Here is a 16,959-nt window from a genome sequence, read left to right as displayed (position 1 = left end):
TCATTACCTTAATGACAATTTAAATAGTTTTATTTCAACAAAACAATAACATAGCATATGTATTCTTGTATTTGCTTAAACATCAATGTTAATTGATGTGGTTAAACAAAATATCTTTAAAAACCTTAGGGCTCCTTTTATCAAAGCCACTGTAGAACGTTATAGCATGGACCAGCAAGGTAAATGCTCTGGCACTTATTCAAGACCTATGAGCGCTGGCACATTTACCTCACAAGCTCACACTAAAATGTTCTACTTAGCTTCATAAAAGGGGACCTTAGACTATCAGCCAGGTCCACTCATGAAAAACTTAAAGTACTGTCTTCTGTAGCTTAATCATCTTCATCTTGTTTGTTCATAAACTGGAAAAGAAAAACAAGCTTACCTGCTTTATCAGGTCCCAAATGATTTCTCAATTTGGAATGAATGAACCCAAAAGAAGATATTCTTTCTATGCCAGCAGAAGCAGCTACTGCTGTTAAAAATGAAATAATTACTTCAACAGTCTCTAAATCCAAGTGACCTCCACCAGTTCACTCACTGGTGTGACTTTTGTTTTTGAAAATATCATCATCAAACATATATTTCTTGGATGGTTCCCCCCTTTGCTCTGAAGTTTATTATAGTTGGCAGCTCTGAAGTTTATTATAATTGGCATTACAGATAGATGATTCCTGGATACACAGGTCATAGCTAATGCTTCTTCTTCAGCAATTTAAGGTTTGACCCTAGTACCAGATATTGACGATATTTATAAGAAAATGATCTGGACACAGTAATTCTTCCATTTGTTTTTTTTAATGCTTGTAATTTAATTCCGTCATTGTACAGTTCTTTTAAGTGCTTACTCAGTTCTTGCCAAATTTCAACAGCACAGCAATAAAATAGCTATTTTTCTGTATTTTGTTTAAATTCTGAAATGGGTTTCAGGATTCTCAGCATATCTTCAACATTTCTCTTAAGACCAATGTTAAGGACTTTTGCTGTAACAGTACCATCTATTTGTTCTCGATTTTGTTCCCATGAGAGTAGTCCAGTTCTTAATATACTGCTCAAAACAGTCCATTACAGAGTTCCATCTAACATCTTGTGGGAGCATTAGCTTGATTCCATCTATTCTTTTCAGAGCTGCTGCTACAAAACGATATTATGGAAGTATTTAGCAATTTCAACATTTGTCTTTATTTCTGGGACACTGAAGTTTGGGCTAAGAGGTGCAGCAAATGAGCATGACAACCATATGTTATTATCTTAGTATTCTCTTTCTGCCCGTCTAAATTTCTTCTCATTTTGGATAAACTTGCAGCATTGTCTGTGACTAAAGTGCACACTAGACATTTGAACTTTTGTTCACATTTTATTATAGCTTTTGCTGCTACTTCCTGTAAGTATTCTGCTGTGTGTTCTTTTCCTGAAATATCAATTGTTTCTGCAAGAAATACATTCTTTTCTTCTGTTGTTGTACAAGCACACAGAACAGAATCATTGTGGACATTACTTCACCCATCAAGACTTATTCACAATTTTAGCCTCTAGAACATAAGCAATGCCACTGCTGGGTCAGACCTGAGGTCCATCGTGCCCAGCAGTCCGCTCACGCGGCGGCCCAACAGATCCAGCACTTGTACAGTAATCCTCTATCTATACCCCTCTATCCCCTTTTCCAGCAGGAAATTGTCCAATCTTTTCTTGAACCCCAGTACTCTGCCCTATTACGCTCTCTGGAAGTGCATTCCAGGTGTCTACCATACGTTGGGTAAAGAACTTCCTAGCATATGTTTTGAATCTGTCCCCTTTCAACTTTTACGAATGCCCTCTTGTTCTTTTATTATTTGAAAGTTTGAAGAATCTGTCCCTCTCTACTCTCTCTATGCCCTTCATGATCTTGTAAGTCTCTATCATATCCCCTCTAAGTCTCCTCTTCTCCAGGGAAAAGAGACCCAGTTTCTCCAATCTCTCAGTGTATGAAAGGTTTTCCATCCCCTTTATCAGATGCGTCGCTCTCCTCTGAACCCTCGCGAGTAACGCCATGTCCTTCTTAAGGTACGGCGACCAATATTGGACGCAGTACTCCAGATACGGACGCACCATCGCCCGATACAATGGCAGGATAACTTCTTTCGTTCTGGTTGTAATACCTTTCTTGATTATGCCTAGCATTCTGTTTGCCTTCTTAGTGGCCACTGTGCCGTCGGCTTCATTGTCATGTCCACCATTACCCTCAAGTCCCTTTCTTGGGTACTCTCATTTAATAACATCTCTCCCATCATATAGTTGTACCTCGGGTTTCTGTTTCCCACATGTAATACTTTACATTTCTCAACGTTGAACTTCATCTGCCATCTCATCGCCCATTTCCCTAGTTTGTTCAAGTCCCTTTGCAATTCTTCGCAGTCCTCTTTAGTCCGAGCTCCACTAAATAGTTTGGTGTCGTCTGCAAATTTTATTATCTCACACTTCGTCCCTGTTTCTAGATCATTTATGAATATATTAAATAGCAGCGGCCCGAGCACCGAGCCCTGCGGGACCCCACTTGTGACCCTCCTCCAGTCCGAGTAGTGGCCCTTCACTCCTACCCTCTGTTTCCTACCCGCCAACCAGTTTCTGATCCATCTATGTACGTCTCCTTCCACCCCATAGTTCTTCAGTTTCCAGAGTGGGCGTTCATGGGGCATCTTGTCAAAGGCTTTATGGAAATCTAGATATATGATGTCTATGGGGTCTCCTTTGTCCATCCGTTTGTTAATTCCTTCGAAGAAGTGCAATAAGTTCATTAGACCTGTTGTACATTGCTCCATTTCTCTGTCATACCATTTATCCAGCAGTTTCTCTGTAACATCTGCTCTCCTGGGTGAACTGTACCTGGTCTCAGTGACTGAACCATATTAATGAAGTGTGGATTTTCAATCAGACAGAAAGAAGAGTTTGTCACAAATGAACTGGGCAATTTTTTCATCAATTACCTCTTTTTCTAATTTGCTGGTTTTTATCACAAACTTATCTATGGTGGTTCCTGGATGATTTGATTTTTTTCTCTCTTTTAAGTGATATACTCTGGATATGTGATGTGTATGATGTGACTGAAAAACTATCTTGGAAGATAACTCTGTGGAACATGAGGATGGTGACCTTGAAGGAGGATAGTGCCCAGAATCCTTTAGGTTGATGAGAGATTTTCCTAAACAAAAAAGTCATTGCTATTATTTTTGCTTATTCAGTATTACTAACTGTATTCACTGTCACTCAGTACTACCAAAAAAAAAATAAAATATATATATATATTTGCTTGTTTCAGCTCTTTAATTTCTTCATAACTATCAAAATGACGGTAACATGCAGTAATAACAATATATTATTGCTTAAATATGACAATTACTCAAGGTAGTCTAAGAAATATGATGAAATAAAAACATTTACCAACCTGAAGATCCTGCCTGTTCAAACATGTTTCTTTTGTCATCTTCATCAAAGCACTTCTCATGATGTTATTTCATATGTGACACCAGGTCTTGCATGTCGTTGTTGATGTTTGCATTTTGCACATATGCCTGCTTTACCCATAGGTAGAGGAACTTCATTAAAATATTACCAAATTGGGTCTCTTTTATGGCTTGCTACCATTATAGGTTTTCTCTTCCAAGGAGAAAATATGATAAACCTCAGGCTATACACTGTGAAGTTTCTAGAGACTCTGCTTTCAGTACTCATGAAATAAACAGCTCCATTTAAAAAATTACAAAGTGAAGGATGTCACTGATGTGGTAAGATGCACAGCAGTGAAGCTCCTTTGGGCGGTGAAATTAGTCAAAACTAAGTGACTGCGGCACACTTTTCACCCTCATTTCATCTCCCTCAAGTGCGGGAATATACCATGTCCATGCAACGCAAGCTAGACGCGTACCGGTTTGCTAACACCCAAACCAGAGCAGTGGCCGAGAAGCCCGGTGGCTACCCCAGCACTTCTAAAATGGCGGCAGTCCCAGCCACACACTGCAGCTGATGTGAGCTCGGGAAGTGGGGCAGCAAGCATACTGATGGCACCTGCTTTGTAGAACTTTTGGCTGGCCTGAAAGTGGATATGCTTGCAATACGCGCCAATATTTGGCAAGCGGTGGTTGACACAAAACAGGACATACAGGAGCTCACCAAGAGACAGGAAGAAGTGGAGGCCCGAGTTGATGAGATTGCAAAGGAGCTGGTGATATTGGGTGATATCACTCTGATATTGGGGTCCTTCAGGCTGCAAAGTTGGAACTCTGGGAGAAGATAAAGGACCTAGAAAACCGTTTCAGGAGGTGCAACTTGCACTTGCGAGGTGTTCCAGAAGAAGATAAATACAAAGATGTTTGGCAAGTGGCGAAGGACATTTGTGGAGAGCTGCTGCAGTTAGCACCTGGAGACTCTGCCACTCGCCTGGAGATAGGCAGAACATGCACAGAGGGCCGGAGTTGTTGCGGCCGGGGATGGATGGAGCATGCTGGATGGCAGCGGGAGGATGGAACATGACGGGTGGCAGGGAGGAATCGGCATCAGCAGTGGCTTCAGCAGGGGGGGGGCAGGCAGGGAGAGATCCCGGGTGGCTGCCAGCCTGCATACCCCCGAACAGCTGGCCCGTGTACCCCCCTAGGGTACACGTACCACAGGTTGAGAAACATTGCAATTGAGAGCCCCAACCATGCCCAGAAATTAAAGTGACATAGCCTATATCTCAAATTTCTGTTTTGGGCCCCTGCATCTCTAACATCGGCCCTGAGTGGGAGCTAAAGAAAGTATGGCTGGATGATTTGGAAAGATTACGAGCCTGAGTAGGCCTCTAATTCCTGCAGCACAAGCTTGTAAACTAGTGGAGCAGAAGGCAGAGGTAACCATCAGCATTCTGGCATATTTTACCTTTACTGCATATAAATATAAATCATGTTTTGAATTACATTTCAAAAAACAAAATATACAATCAACTTTTCCTGCCACTGAAAATCGAACTGTGAAAACTCTATTTTTTATGTAACAAAAGGCATACTTGCTAAATTTAAACTGAAAAAAACAACAACCAAACAAACACCCTACATTTTATAATGGGAAGACATATTGACAGAAATGGGCTGATTTTAATAGCAGGTTTCTGAAATTTTTTAAAAACCAAAACAAAAAACAGCTTAGCCAAGGCTGGCATTAGGATAATGGCAACAATTCTGGGCTCTGTAAAACCAGAAGTATCACAGGCATGATCACTTAGTTCAGATGCACCATGAGACCAGTACAGGTAATTTCTTGCTCTGGATCTCTTAGGTTTAGCTATGGCTGCAGATTGTCAAGGTCCAATGATAAAAGAAAACCAAACATGTTCTGGAGAAAGCTGTTTCTAAGGCACTGGTATCCTATCCAACCAGGTCTGCAAAAGTTATATAAGGACATATGTCTATTCTGTTGTAATATGATATCAGTTCTTTATACCATAAAGTTCTAAGTATGGCAAGCTGCCATTTAAAAAGCATCTACTGCAAAGTAACAGTCCATGCCAAAAACCTTTCAAGGAAGTTTCAGACTGTCCTGTATGAAAATACATTGTATATAGAATACAGCATTCTTTCTTTAATGATTAGTCACACAGAAAAAAAAAATATAGGAGGTAAAAAATACTAAGGAAACTCTTCTGGTTCTTTACCTATGATCTTTGCAAACCAGGAATTAGATTTACTAATGTGTGTTGCCAATTACAAAAACAAAATAACGCCAAACAAAAAAATCAGGCCCTGCAGTAAACAATGTGGTGCTCATAATCGAAAAGGAACTACGTCTAAAAACTGGCCTAAATCAGCACTTAGACAATCAGTGAGACAAGTCGTCCAAGTGCAGATAATCGAACTGGGTTTTAGACGGATCTAAAACACGACTTAGGCCTTCACAGTGCTGTAGTACGCCCAGAGCTAAAAAGGGCGTTTTAGAAGAAGTGGTGAAGGCAGGATTTGGGCGGGACATGGACCATCCTAGACTTAGTCATACTGCATGTATAACCGAAAGTTTAACAACACTGCCTAGACGGAACTTGGACGTTGTGACTTAGACCATCTAAAACCAAATCTAAGTAACAAGAAGGTATCTAAAGTGACAAGTTAACCACTGCAGGGACAAAGTAAAGACCCCTACACACTCCCCCAGTGATTACTGACCCCTTCCCCCCTACCGCCATAATTCATCATAAAAAGTCACATATCTGCCTCCAGAACATCAGCACCTGGCAGCCTGGCATAGGAAAGCCTAGTAGAGCTGCACAGAGGTGGCTTAAGAAGCCTGGGGGGGTGGGCTAGTGAACCATGGAGAGGAGGACCCAGGCCCATAAGTTACTCTAACCACTGCATGCATGGTGAAACATGTGCACCCCCCAAAACCCTTATGTACTGCCATATAAGTGGCACCTGCAGCCATAAGGGCTACTAGGGTGGTAGACAGGTGGGTCTAGTAGGTTCTGGGGGATGTTTGGGGGGGCTCACCATGACCTATAAGGTTGTTGTAGTGAGATGTGTATGTGGCACCCTTTTTGTGAAGTTCACAGCAGTGTCCTTTAAGGTACCCCACTGCTCTGGGACTGGTGTCCAGTCCATCACTTTGCTGACCCCGCCGCCCACGTCCAAAAGGTCTTTTTCTAGGTGTTTTTGATTTTGACTAATTTTTGGTTGAAAATGGGGTATAAAGATAGACGACTTGGCGGTCTGGACGTACAATTAGATGTATTTTTCGAAAATGGACTTTTCCATGTCTGACTTTGGGCGACTAGCGTCTTAGGCCCAAAACGGACTTAGAAGCATCTTTTGATTATGCACCTCCACATATTAATGTGTGTTAGTTTCTGGTAAAGCCTTTTACTATAGCTCTAGGTGCTCACAGGACAATTAATTTATACAATTATAAAACATGTTTAAATGAAATTAACAGAACAATTAAAAATGAAATCCGAATGTCTTGTACCATGTTGCTGCTGATGACAAGAATAAAAATGAAGATTCCTCCCTCCCCCTCCATTGAGAAAAAGCATGTTCTAAGCAGGAAAAGTGGCGTATTTTTAATGCCTCACCCAAACAGATGAATTTATTCTTGTGTGCTATCATCGAGCGCTTGTTATCATGAATCCTGTTATTGTTGAGCGCTACCTTCTAGTAGCAAGCCCTTACCTATCTCTCAGTTTTTTATGTTTATATAACTAGACAGCATGGACGCTAGATGGTGTTGCAGGTGGATGAAAATTGTATCCGCTGAAAAAAGCAAATAGGTAAATATAAACACTCCTTTCCAGAATGCACTAAGGGGACTGGAGATATGCAATACTGCTTTTGGGTTATATGGAAATACTGTATATTGTCCAATTAGTGTGGGGGAGGGCTGTTGAAATATAATCTGAATTTACATGCAACATCTGCTTCAATTTCCTGATAAACTCAAAGCAGATTCCTTGAAATCAGCAGATCTGCTTTCCCATTGAACTTTGCACTTAGCCATCTCAAAATTTCATCTGCCATTTAGATGCCCAGTATTCTAGCCTACAATTTTTCACAGTCTGCAATTGATTTTAAAGTTTTGAATAGTTTGGTTTTATCTTCAGATTTGATCACTTCATTCATCATTCCCTTTTCCAAATCAATTATATGTTAAAAAGCACCATTCTCACTACTACTCACCTTCCTCTATTTAGAGAACTGATCATTTTATGCTACTCATTATTTTATTTTACCCAATACCCAATCCACAACACAACATTGCCTCCTATTCCACATTTTTAAAAATTTTCTCAAGAGTCTCTCATGAGGGACCTTGCCAGAATCTTTCTGAAAATCTAGATACAAATTGACAGTCTCACTTTTAACCACTTGTTTATTCGTGTCCTCATACAACTGTAAAAAATTGCTGAGGCAAGATATGGTGACCAGATCTGTGTGCAATACTCAAGGTAAAGATGAACCATAGAGCGATACAGAAGCAGTATAATATTATTGGTCTTATTCACCATCGCTTTCCTAATAATTCCTACCATCCTGTTTGTTTGCTTGCTGTAGCCACACATTGGGCAGAAGATTTCAGCGTAGTGTCTACAATGACACCCATATCTTTTTCTTTTACCTAAGGTGGGCACTAGCACAAGGTAACCGTGATTTGGATTATTCTTCCTGATGTGCATTACTGTGCATTTGTCCACATGTCTACAATAAATTTCATCTACCATTTTGATGTCCACCTTCCAATTTCCTATGGTCTTCCTGCAATTTTTCATAGTCTTCATGTGTTTCGACAACTTTGAATGATTTTGTGTCATCTGCAAATTTATTCACCTCACTTTTCTTTCCAATCTCCAGATAATTTATAAATAAGTTAAATAGCATTGGTCCTATTACAGATCCATATGGCACTCACTACTTACCCTACTCTATTCAGAATATTGGCCATTTAACTCTACCCTTTGTTTTCTGTTCAATCACCAATTCCTAATCCACAATACAGCATAGCCTCCTATCCCATGACTTTTTAATTTTCTCAGGAGTTTCTCATGAAGAACTTTGTCAAAAGCTTTCTAAAAATCTAAATACATTACATTAACCGGCACATCTTTATTCACAGGTTTAAACAAACCTTCAAAGAAATCAAGCAAATTGATGAGGCAAGACCTCCCTCAGCTGTCCCATTAAACCATGTTTTTATACAAGTTCTGAAATTTTATTTTTTATAATAGTTTCCACTACTTTGCCAAGCACTAAGGTCAGGTTTACTGGTCTGTAATTTCTAGGATCACCGCTGGAATTCTTTTTAAAAATTGGCATAATGCTGGCCATCTTCCAATCATCAGTTCTCGCAGGACTCGTGAGAACTGGGCAGCCATTCAGAAAGCAGCGCGGCCCAGGCAGAAGCGCAGAGAGCTCGCTCCTGACGGCCGACACACCGCTGGACCACCAGGCTATTAGCTGCATTTTTAAAGGTATGGCGGGTGATCCACCAAAAAGACCACATGACGGACAGACAGGAGGATGGGTCCGTTTTAAAACGCAGTTTATAAAGGGACAGGGGGAGGGGGGAATCCATGGATCCGTTTTAAAAAGCTACAATGGGGGGAAGTTTTAAAAAGGTACAGGGGGGTGGCCAAAATTTTTATCTTCGGTCTATAAGAAGCACCGACATTTCCACCCACTTTTGGGTGGGAAAAAAGTGTGTCTTATGGAGCGAAAAATACAGTAATCAAGAGCCTAGGACATTGGAGAAGGAATTAATCCTGAGAGAGTTCAGTATATTTACTTTTGGGAGTTCATAGAACAGCAGCCTTCAGAACAAGGACTTATGTTGGCTGATTAAAGACAAGTGAAAAAGCTGTTCTTACTGTGGGAATTGCAATGGAAGATTTGCTATTATTTTTCTACTTATGCTGAGATCCAGAGTGCATAGTCCTAAGAAGAGGACTATTTTTCCTGTCAAACCTAAAGAACCACTTTGTGCTTAAAGAACTCACTGTTAGGTTTTACAGACGTTTGGTGTTTTTTTTCTGACTAAAGAGTGCAGGTGGGGGAAGGGCACTCATTAAGAGGCTGCCCCAGCACTCAGAAAAAGGAACCTGCTAAGCGCTGAACCTGTTAAGGCTGACATTATTTTAAGCCTGAAGGATTTACAAAGGAACTTAAAACCTGAAACAGAACTTATCTTTCTTTATGAATGCTGTATTTTGAACTTTTGTTTTTTCCTCTGTGCTGAGCACACACAGAGGCTTGGGCTGGAAGGCAAGCTCCAGGCTGAATTAGAGCTGACTGCCATTCTGACATACAAGGATTTACCACCATCTTGATCAGCTGTATAAAGCCATCTTGTCTTACTGTGTTTTGGGAAAGAAACCCTATGTTTTGAATTTTGCCTTTGTGAATGGTTTGTTTCTTTGATATTCTTTTTGCATTGTTTGAATGCTATTGGAAAAGCCACATGTTTTTCTGAAGTTTATTTGTTTCACAATAAACTTGATTTTTGTTTTACTTGAAGAACTCTTGTCATACTGGTGATTTTGCCTTTGAGCAAGCTTGGTATCCTAATAGCCAGTGCGCCCCTAGCGGTCACTGGAAGTACTGCCACTTGCACCCTCAAGACAGCCTTTGCCTCAGGGTGCCCGTGACAGTTCTGACATCTTTTCAGTTACCACCCCCTCTCTCTGGAATTCTACCCAAAATTATCTAAGAGAAGAGACAATCCTAAATCATTTTAAGTCCAAACTAAAAACATTCTTGTTCAATGATGCTTTTGGACTATAACTGTTCTTTTAAGGACGACTATATGATTTCCCTGCACTCTGTTTCTTCCTTTTTTGTCCTTTTCTTTCAAGATTATAGTTCTCTCTCTCTCCCCATTGTTCTATGTTTGTTTTTGTGGGTCCTACTAATTGCTCTCCAGTAATGTGTTTTTATTAAATTAGTCATTTTTTATATATTTTATGTTACACTTTTTTTTAGCTAATGTATACAGCCTAGATGTCTGATTAGGCAGTATAACAAATTTTTAATAAACTTGGAACTGGGTTCAATTCTCTTTGCAACTCCTTATGACCTTTGGCAAGTCACTTAACTCTCCATTGTCCACAAACAAAATAAGTACCTGCATATAATGTGTAAACCACTGATTGCAACTACAGAACATAAGTATATCAAGTCCAATCCCTTTTAATAACTTCTTTCAATTCTCCTTTTAACCACTCTGGCTGCTTTGTGGTCTTCCTTCTACTTTTTTTGATATGTAGAATAAATCTGATCTGAGCTTCTAGTTCTAAGGCTGCATTCTTTAAAAAAAAAAAAAAGTCCATGATTGATTTAAACCCCTAACCTTTGCAGCTGTTCCATTAAGTGTTTTAAAAACTATTTTCCTGATTTTATCACTTTCCATTTTGAAAGTTAAATGCTGAGGCAATTTTCTTAGTGTCTTTACTTTGTTATTACCTCAGGTTTGATCAAGTGATGATCACTATTGTCAGGGAACAATCATACCTGTTTGGCCATCTTAAAATCATCACATACTATCACATCCAAGTCCTGCTCTTTTTTTGTGCAAAAAATTTATTCACCCCTTGTACTGTATTATTCTCTAGGATTTGCAGCCCAAATGTATGACTTTGCATTTCTTAGCATTAAATAGTTGTCAAATTTCAGATCATTCCTCAAGCTTCATTAGGGCACTTCTTCATGTTTTCCACACCATCAGGGGTGTCTACTCTATTGCAGATTTTAGTATCATCCGCAAAGAGGCAAATCTTACCAGTCAGCCCTTCAGCAATATTGTTTACAAAAAAGAACAGGCCCAAGAACTGAACCTTGAGACGCACCACTGGTAGCATCCCTTTTCTTAGAGCAATCTCCATTGATCACTACCCTCTGTCACCTTCCACTCAACCAGTTCCTGTTCCAGTCCATTACTTTGGGGCCCATACAAAGGGCACTCAGTTTATTTATTAGATGTCTGTGTGGAACACTGTCAAAGGCTTTGTCAAAATCTAAATACATCACATCTAGTACATTCACTCTATCCAATTCTCTGGTCACCCAGTCATAGAAATTGATCAAATTTGTCTGACAAGACCTGCCTTTAGTGAATCCATGTTGCCTTGGGTCCTGTAATCCACTATATTCTAGAAACTGCACTATAGAAAGATTAGGTACTTACCTTGATAATCTTGTGGTCTTTGTGATAAGATGTATGGGGACAGACAAAGATCTCAATCTGTATACTTTGGAGGAAAGGCGGGAGAGGGGAGATATGATAGAACTGTTTAAATACCTGTGTAATATAAATGTGCATGAGTCGAGTCTCTTTCATTTGAAAGGAAACTCTGCAATGAGAAGGCATAGGATGAAGTTAAGAGGTGATAGGCTCCGGAGTAATCTGAGGAAATACTTTTTTACAGAAAGGGTAGTAGATGGGTGGAACAGTTTCCCAGAAAAGGTGGTGGAAACAGAGACTGTGTCTGAATTCAAGAGGGCCTAGGATAGGCACGTGGGATCTCTCGGAGAGAGAAAGAGATAATGGTTACTGTGAATGGCCTTTATCTGCCATCGTGTTTCTATTTTTCTTTCTAATAAATAGACACATCTTGGGTTATGAATCTCTGGTCGGAACATCCAGCGTAGAAAGCCTCATTTACATTTTTTCTGCTCCGCCTTCGATCCCTTTGGGCTGTTCTGTAATACCTCAGTTTGTATAAAAGCAGATGGTTAGCTCTAAAGGAGAAAAAATAACAGGGAGGGATATGGGGACTGTCCCCGAGAAACAAGTCTGTTCTGCTCATATCATAACATATAACATAACATGAAATAATCATGAAACATCTAAACATTTAACCCCATAACGTGGTGGAACGAACAGGTCACCTACTCATACCTGAGCACAACCTCCACTAACAGTCTTGGAGTTCTGAAAGATACTCCATGGTCTCTTCACAATAGTGGTAGATCCCTCTATCCTTGACTGTAATGGTCAGAGGAAAAAAACAAGGTATCTGATAATACAGATATGTCCGAGACAGCAAGCAGACTAATGAACATCTTCTGACAGAGTGGACTTCCAGAATGATATGTCTGTTTATTAGAAAGAAGATTATCGAGTTAAATACCTAATTTTTCCTTCTAGTGCAGTGGTCTCAAACTTGTGGCCCGCCAGGTACTATTTTGAGGCCCTCGGTATGTTTATCATAATCACAAAAGTAAAATAAAGTAGTTTCTTGATCATAAGTCTCTAGCTATAAATTACAATATTATTATTAAGACTTAGCCAAAAGGAAAAATTTAGAAAAACTATAAAGAGTTTTACCTCATGCAAAATTGTCATCTTTAATAAGACATTACCTATTTTTTCTGAGGCCCTCCAAGTACCTACAAATCCAAAATGTGGCCCTGCAAAGGGTTTGCGTTTGAGACCACTGTTCTACTGCACTAGGCATAATCCATAAGTAGCATATGCCTCTTCCTAGAAAACGATCTGCACCATGACGTATAGCAGATCACGCTCCCAAGCCAAAAGAGAGCATCAGGGATGATGACAACAGGCAGATAATGCATGTCACCCTAAGCATGTGGAGGAAGAGGAAACATGCCCCTAGCCATCATTAGCCTCAGAGACCTGTCCACTAGATAGGAGTGCTGCCTAGCACGCGCCAGGAAAAGATGGCGACCCTCACGCAATAAGCGTCAAAGACCTATAGACCCCGGAGACATCCATCCCACAGGAAGAAGTGAAGAGTCAACAGGCCCCAAGAGAGTCCCCTCACTGGGAAACCAGACAAAATACGTGGAAGAAGTAGGTCTATAGCGCTACCAGACACACGCAGAGCTGCACAGAGCAAGAAACATAGTTCCACCCTTCAGGGACCCCAAGAGAGACAGTGAACTACCTGTAGGAAACACAGGAACTCTCCGGGCCCATCATCATGCCTACTGATAACCCATGACAGTGAAAAAAAAATGAGCGTAGGCAGCCACACATGACAGAAACATCCTCTTGAAGTCCCCTGAGACATAACAGAACAGACCCAAGAAACTAACTGCCTCTCATTAAGTGAAGGTAGAGGAATACACCCACCCACCAAATTGGAACACCGCCACAATGGTCAAAGCTGACTAAACAGCCCCGATGTAGTAGACCCCGAAAGGGAGAAGCTGTGGCACACGCTGAGAAATTCAGCAGCATAAAATAGCCCCCTGAACGCTGCAGCGGTCCCGCTCGCGCAGGAAACCCAAGCGCGGGAAGGTTTGCGCCAAAACATGCCGGCTCCTAGAACAGCGCTGCAGAAACAGCTCCGGAGCTCCGTAAAGAAACATACACACACGCAGCCGCGGCCCCAAATCAGGAAAATGCAACATGGGGAGGACATGAACTAAAGCTGCTCGGTCTCAACAGTATCACAGAACAAGCATGCACCTCGAGCGCTCAGCAAAGACCCGGCTCCTGGTCAGTGACCAAAGAACACACCCGGAGCCAATCTCACCTCCCCACGGTCACACTGGGAGTCGTGCAATCATGCACCTCCCGAAGTCAACACCGGGAGCCGTTCACATAAGGCCTCCTCCACTGGCCGCGCCAACGTTGTGAAGGAACAGCTCCAGCCACAAACGATCCTGCTCCATTGTCCCGGGAAAAAAAAGAAGCTCATGCTTCTGCCGCGCGAGAGACTCCCTAAACCGAGTGTAGCCCTACACCGAAGCCACTCCGGAGAAAACTAAATTTCACTCCACAATAAAACAGTTTGAACCAAAGAAAAGAACCACTCAACGGTAAACCACCAGTGCTCACACCAGCACAAAACAGCACCCGCAGTTCAAATACAAAGAGAAGTAAACATATACTCACAACCTCAATAGTAGTGCCGGAAAATGCCGGTCGCTCAGCACAAGCAGGACAGAAATGGAACTGTGTTGTCCCTGTGTTTTTGGGGTTTTTTTTGTAAATAAGGGAAAGAAGAAATAAAACAGGGACTAAGTCAAACCCTCTATCACCGGAGGGAGGGTGAGGTAGGGACCTGGGGGGGCCCAGGTGTAACCTCTAAAGCTGGCACCGTCCAGCTGGACACCCCTGTCTCACTGAAGAGGAAACCTCAACAGGAGAAATAGTATTGATAACTCACTGAAGAGAAAATCTCAACAGGAGAAATAAGTTTCTAGTCACAGCCAGAATCCAGGAGCTAGGTGAATAGCAACTTTCCCCTGCTGGGAGATAGAGCATACTGGAGATACAGGAGGAGTCCCAGCCAATAGGACCACCTGTTAATCAGTTTCTCTATCACCGCCTGCTGGTAGATGTGGGCTATCCCATTGGTCTCTGGATTCATCTGCTGCTGTTGCTAAGGAAACATCATTCTGGAACATTTGAAGATCCAAACGTGGTATCCAATTTGGCCACTACATCCACCCTATAAAACTTTGTGAAAGTATGGAGAGAAGACCATGAAGTCTTAATCTTATTCTGCAGGCTAGAGCTCTGTAAGGCCTTTGGAGACAGCGTTATTGATGGACCTGACAGTCAAAACAGCATTTTTAGTAGTGGTCACATAAGCACGTCGTGTATCTGAACTATAGGTTTAATCCTGCAGAGAACCCTTTTTCAGGATTTTGGAGATGGGGGTTTCAATGAGAATAGTCCTCTCTTTCCTGCTTAATCTCCAGTTTCCACATCAACCAGGAAGCACGGTTGCCTGCCTTCACACCCTCGGGGTCCAAGTAGAGTGACAAAGTTCTAAAATTGCTGGATGCTTGCAGAATGTTGCTTCACTTTCTCTAGTGTTGAACTGTATGCAGAGTCTGGCTTATTGGAGGTTCAGTTTAATTTTTATTTCTATTTTGTGGTTAATTATTTTTTACTGGGTGAGGGTCTGTGTTCTGCATGTGTGAAAGAGACATGGTTTTCTGTCAGCACTGACTGCAAGATTGATCTGTACTAATCTGGCATGTTTACTTTTCTAATCGGTGTACTGATGTTCTAGGACCCACTGTGGTGCTATCTTTTCCTAAGCAGGCTATTGTTGTGTGTGAATCATGGAAGTTATGGTATGTTGGAATTGCTCTGTAGGTCCTTAGCGACATATGTAGTGTTGCATTATTTCACTTAGTGCCTGCTATTGGATTTACACCACACCTTTCCTAGTAATAGCTCAAGGCAATTAACATTCAGGTACAGTAGGTATTTTCCTGTCCCCGGAGGGCTTACAATTTAAAGTTTTGCATAAGAGACAATGGAGGCTTAAGTGACTCATTGGAGACCTCAAGGAGGATCAGTAGGATTTGAACCTTGGCTTCCCTGGCTCTCAGCCTGCTGCTCTAACATTTAGGTACAGCTAATAAAAATAATGCCTAATATATCTGTAATAGCTGAAGCTTGGTGGCCATTTGACAACCTACCTAAAACATTGCTAGGTAAATAATTTTATGGTTGCCAGTAACCTCAGAATTTCTGTTACAGTACTGCTAAACATTACTAGATGCTAGTCTGGGGAGCTAGGGCTGACTGAGCCAAATGTTAAAGTACCTCCATATATTTCCAAAATACTATATAGTATATAAATACTATTCTATTCAATATGCTGTATCATTTTGCCATGCATTATTTTGAATTTTTTCGTACATAATTCCCTGGAGTGCATATAGAGAATACAGTATAATATGTCAGTAAAAGAGGTACTGGGGGAGGCAGCTGGTAGATAGTTCTTCCCTGCTGTGTTCAAAAATGCACCTATTGTTTCCACCTCCCCTTCTTTTTTTGAGGGGGGGCAGTGTTTCATTTTAAGCTGTGCTAAATATCCAGTATCTGAGTCACATTCAGAGTACATATAAAGTACAGGTGAACAAGTACGGAAAGCATCAGAGTGTGTGAGTGTGAGTTTGAGTGTGTGTGAGTGTGAGTAAAAAGTGCTCACAAGGTAATGTAAAAGAAAAATTTTGTTCATGTCAACTCAGACTTTGCTCACAAAGAAAAATATTTGCTCACGTCAACTTAGTCGTCCTTAGACGGGAAATTGCCCCCGAGTTCAGAAACTGGTTTCAGAACCTGATCTTCATTCAGCATTTCCTAAAAGAGAAGTCCAAAAGCCATTATTAAGATGGCTTGGAAAAATCCACTTCTTATTCCTAGGATAAGCTGTATGAAATCTGTTTTACTACTTGGGACTTGGTAGGTAGCTAGGTAGTTGGAACTTGGGTTGGAAACAGCTGGAAACAGGATATTGGGCTTGATGGATTTTGTCTGATCCAGCATGGCAATTCTTATGCTCTTATATAGTAGTGCACTACTGTCTCTCATGCAAATGCCTTTTCTCAGGCTGGTGGTTTATGTTCAATTGTTTTGATGCTCTTTCTAAGCTCCTTTTGTCATCTATATGTTATTGTCAAATTGTTTATTTCTCTCTGTTCTTATATTCTGTTGATTTTATGTACATTGATTTCCAACAAAAGCAGTATATATAAAACAAAC

At 41.0% G+C, this 16,959-nt stretch overlaps 1 long non-coding RNA gene across 1 annotated transcript in view; it reads right to left on the bottom strand.

The window, feature by feature from the left end:
* LOC117363388 overlaps nt 1–16,959 on the bottom strand; it is a 39,035-nt gene that overhangs the window by 20,604 nt on the left and 1,472 nt on the right. The window contains exon 2 of the long non-coding RNA XR_004540044.1: nt 16,477–16,557. This is a non-coding gene — a long non-coding RNA (uncharacterized LOC117363388). The remainder of the gene's footprint in view (nt 1–16,476; nt 16,558–16,959) is intronic.

This window comes from Geotrypetes seraphini, chromosome 7 (genome assembly GCF_902459505.1).
Source record: "Geotrypetes seraphini chromosome 7, aGeoSer1.1, whole genome shotgun sequence".
Classification (NCBI taxonomy): domain Eukaryota; kingdom Metazoa; phylum Chordata; class Amphibia; order Gymnophiona; family Dermophiidae; genus Geotrypetes; species Geotrypetes seraphini.
The sequence above is the reverse complement of the archived record's forward strand: the minus strand, read 5'-3'. Positions and strand labels throughout refer to the sequence as shown.